This window comes from Procambarus clarkii, unplaced genomic scaffold, assembly GCF_040958095.1.
Source record: "Procambarus clarkii isolate CNS0578487 unplaced genomic scaffold, FALCON_Pclarkii_2.0 HiC_scaffold_2152, whole genome shotgun sequence".
Classification (NCBI taxonomy): Eukaryota; Metazoa; Arthropoda; class Malacostraca; order Decapoda; family Cambaridae; genus Procambarus; species Procambarus clarkii.
Window position 1 is genome coordinate 711 of NW_027191164.1, and position 4,290 is coordinate 5,000.

The 4,290-nt window shown below is 39.9% G+C and overlaps 1 long non-coding RNA gene across 1 annotated transcript; it reads right to left on the reverse strand.

Moving 5' to 3' along the window:
• Positions 1–233: 233 nt before the first annotated feature.
• Positions 234–4,125, reverse strand: LOC138362625 (uncharacterized). Its single transcript, XR_011227833.1, has 2 exons — positions 3,887–4,125; positions 234–2,701 (listed from the first exon to the last, which is right to left on the reverse strand). It is a non-coding gene; the product is annotated as an uncharacterized lncRNA (long non-coding RNA).
• Between the last annotated feature and the right edge of the window lie 165 nt (positions 4,126–4,290).

A 4,290-nucleotide genomic window follows, 5' to 3' on the forward strand; every position in this document is an offset into this window, starting at 1 on the left:
ACGTATGGTAATGATGGAGAACCAACCGTTTACCATCAGAGAAAACAACATTACTGTTGCCACGGGCATGATAACGAAGGTTTTGAGTAGCGTCAGTATACCACAGAAGAAACTAGATAAAATCGAGCTTAATAAAATTACCACAAAATAATATTTTAATAAAAGTTATTTAAGCATGTGTGTTTTATGAAAACTACAACCCCCCCCTCCTTTTCAGGATTTAAGGAAAGACATTTCACCTACAGGTTTATTGAGTAACATTTTTGAGAGGCGACCGATACACAGCATGTCCATTTGAGTAATAAGCATTAGTTATTTCTGTGGGGTTTGAGGCTACAAAGCATTATTATGATGAGGTTTAGGCCCAGGGCCTGGCGCTGGAACCTTGAGGTTAATCAGCGCCTAGCTACAAAGCAATGGATGGTGTGGGAGGTGTCTTAGACCAGTGACAGACAAGTCTACAGGCACAACATCCCACAGGACACTGACTAGGTTATTATTCACAGCTGCTTCAAGGAGTTTGCAGCAGCAGTCACTGAAGTACACTAAAACCTAACTGCCTTGCAGTTCTTGAAGATAAAACGTCAATCTCCAGAGCAGCAACGTGAACACTGTAGTGTACAACATTGTCCAGTTCAAGCCAACTAAATGTGCAAAGGGCATGTCAGTTGGCCATCAATTCAAAGAGCTCTGCTTCCAAATACCTTTAACCAGGCTTTCACCTTTCTCTGACCTAATGCCCACATTGCCTTGCACCACATACTGTACTGTAATCAAGTCTTTGTTGTGCCAAAAGGCTTCATTATTAACTTGCATAATAACACTTTATGCCCATGTAATCCATCTTGGATTACTTCTAAAGATTTTCGTGTAGCATTGTGCCATCACATTTTCCTTGTCCGATATACCCATCCACCTTTAAATATCGGAAGGGGACGAGGTTCTAGTTGTAGAGCACCAATGAGCCTCTGTGGGGAATGGAGGTTTGTAGTAATGTTAAAAGAATGTACGTTCTCTGACCTTCCTTGCCAAGTTAGTCATTTATTACTGGTGGGAGTTATATGGGTGGTAAATTCCCAACACGTGGTGCCATAAGAGGTCATCCACCTGCTGGTAACCAAAATATTTGTGGCTAAACACTTTATTTAATACAACCAACACATGATAAGGTTGTATCAAACAAAGCTCATTTCATTACCACAAGACACACTGGTCCATTGTCGCCACCAAACTTAAGTCTCATCAGTTGGCTTCAAAAATAATAATTAAAAAAAAAAAAGTTATAAATATAAAAAAAGAAGCCTTAGCTTGGCACAGGAAGCAAAGTATGATAAATTGTTTTTATTTTCACATATTAGTCCATCACATATTATTCCTGGACTGAGTTAGTTAAAGCAAATATTTACATGGCAAAGCAAATCAGGCCTTTCTAGAAAATACTGATATTCACATCCACACAGAATTTGTTGTGTAATTTCTGTGACAGTTAACACTCACTACAATATACATACAAAAAGACACTCGCAGACACACCAAAGCGATGGTTTGGGAGGCAGCAATGTCACGAGAGGATAAATCAGCATTGGCATGAAGCAACCCAGTAGCAGGCTCATGTTACATATATACACCAGAACACACATGCACACACGCAGCACAGTGTGAAGGTGGGACCAGTGGTTGGCACTGCTTCAACATCATCCAGTAACTATCTGATAATCAATGTGGAGCAGGGGGAGAAGTCACACATGACTACCGACTGATGGTCAGTGAATGGCATTGTATAGGGGGGAGACCAGAGTCATACCACCAGGGCTACCTTGTATCACACTGTGCATGCCACAGATGCACATGCACAATCAACATCTGACATTGAACACAAGCATTTTCCTCTTGGGTTGCTATCATCAGTGGTGAGTGGGGGACCTCCTCACATTGCAGCTGTCCCATACCACGCTTGTTTGACCATACACCATACATCATGGCCAAGATAGGTAGCTGGCAGTGTTGGAGTTTGGCTTTTATAAGTTCCCACTTGTGACACCAGAAACTACCGTTCAACTCGGCCAGAATGGATAGGTGGTGGTCATTCTCCTACTTTTTTTCCCATTTTAATGTTTTTATATATTTTTATATATGTTTTATATTTTATGTCCATTGCACCTTAGCCAAGATGGATAGCTGGGGCTTCCTTTGCAACCCATCACAGCCCCATACCATGCTTGGCATCCTCTGCACGACCATACCAGGCCCAGGTACACATCACCAGCAATTTCTCCACTGGCCTGGTCACACACACTTATACCTAACAAGAAAAGCATAATATCACATTTCACAGAGGAGCCTGAATCCCTAACATATATCCAATGTTTTCTCTTCAGTCAGCCAATGACACAGAAGGCTGGAAGGTACCATACTTATGGGCAGCCTGTTACTTGTAGTGTCACACTGTGGAACAACATGGACATCCAGCTACTGCACCACCCAGAATCACAAGCAGCATTTTGAATTTTTGGGTGTGGTAGTAGTAGCAGCAGCGGGAACAACATAGGCGCTGCAGGAGAGTTGAAGCAATTCCCAGAAACAGCAGCCACTGTAAAAGCTCTTATCGTGATGCATGCCTACTCGTACTTCCATTTATGACTTCAACAGGAGAGAGAGACTTTCCTCACATTGTGCGGTATGGACCCTGCATCTTCAAAAACTGAAAACAAAAAATGGTGAAATTAGGAAAATCTTTTACAGATTAATAATAAAAAGTGTACACAGATTTATTGCAAATACCTATACAGTACAAACACAAACATAAAGCAAGGACATGATCTAACAACCATAACAAATATTAATGATACAAGTGTACAGATAAATACTTCTTTGTCACAAAATAGAAGACTTGTAGTTGTGGTTGACTATTTGGATACTGTGTTTCAAAAGGCTTAACAAAAGACAGTGGTACAGGATCAGTGGGTGGGTGGTGCTTGTGGGTGAAGAACTGAACCCACAACACAAAACAAATTCAAGAGTTTAAATATTTAGAACTTTAGTATACTTTAGTGGAATGGGTGAAATGATAATTGCATCATGACTCAATAACCGTAACACTATCATTAACCCCCCCACTTCCCATCTTCATGGGGGGAAAGGGGAAAAAAAAAAAAACTGAGGCTATCAAAGGGTTGTAAACAAAAAGATAAATAACAAAACACTAAATATCTTTGAAAACAAAATCAATTTTTAAGATAGGTAATAGTTATTAAATTTACTAGATCAGATATCTATATTTTCAAAGTAAGCTTTACAATACAGTATCACAGATGAAGACAAGACCCTTTAAACACCATAGTAAAGACATGTCAATCTTAAGAAAAAGAATGACCAGTGGAAGTCAACTGCACTTTTGGCCTTTTACAGAAATTTTACAATTTTAATATTTATAGAAATGTTATATTTTTAATGAAAATTCACATAGAAAATAATGGGTCAGTAACAGGGTTGTTGATTTGTGGAACCAATTACCGCATAACGTGGTGGAGGTGGGGTCCCTCGATTGTTTCAAGCGCGGGTTGGACATTTACATGAGTGGAATTGGTTGGTTATTGATAGGAGCTGCCTCGTATGGGCCAATAGGCCTTCTGCAGTTGCCTTTGTTCTTATGTTCTTAAAATTATAAAATTCATTTTTTTTTCAATCCCAAGCTAAGGGTGTAAAGTAGGCTAGTGTTACCAATTATCTCTTTGTTTCATTAAAATTCCTATATTCAGCCATGGTCATACAGATACAAATTTATTCAGAAACCAGATCTGCTACAAGAAAAATGGAAGCCCCCTTGTATGTGAAATCACAGAAGTAATGAATGTACCTTAGCAATGATCATCAATTCATAGCATACCTGGATAACAAGAGATGGGCCGCCAGCCACAATCTCAGGAGGTATCTGACTTAGAGGGCAATTTTCAATAGACATAATCTGCAGGTTTGTGCAGAGAGCCAGCTCAAAGGGAAGGTTGTGCAGCAGGGGATTGTCATTGATATAGAGTGTCTCCAAAGACTCCAGAGTACCAATCTCTTCTGGCAGGTAACTCAAGTTGTTCTCTCCTACACTCAGGTGAGTCAGATTCATCAAGTGTCTGAAATGAAAGCAATGAATGAACACAAGTTACATAGGAATTATAAATATAAGTTTGATTAAAATGTCCTTATGATTAACTTGAGGATATCTTGAGGTTATCTTGAGATGATTTCGGGGCTTCAGTGTCCCCGCGGCCCGGTCCTCGATCAGGCCTCCACCCCCAG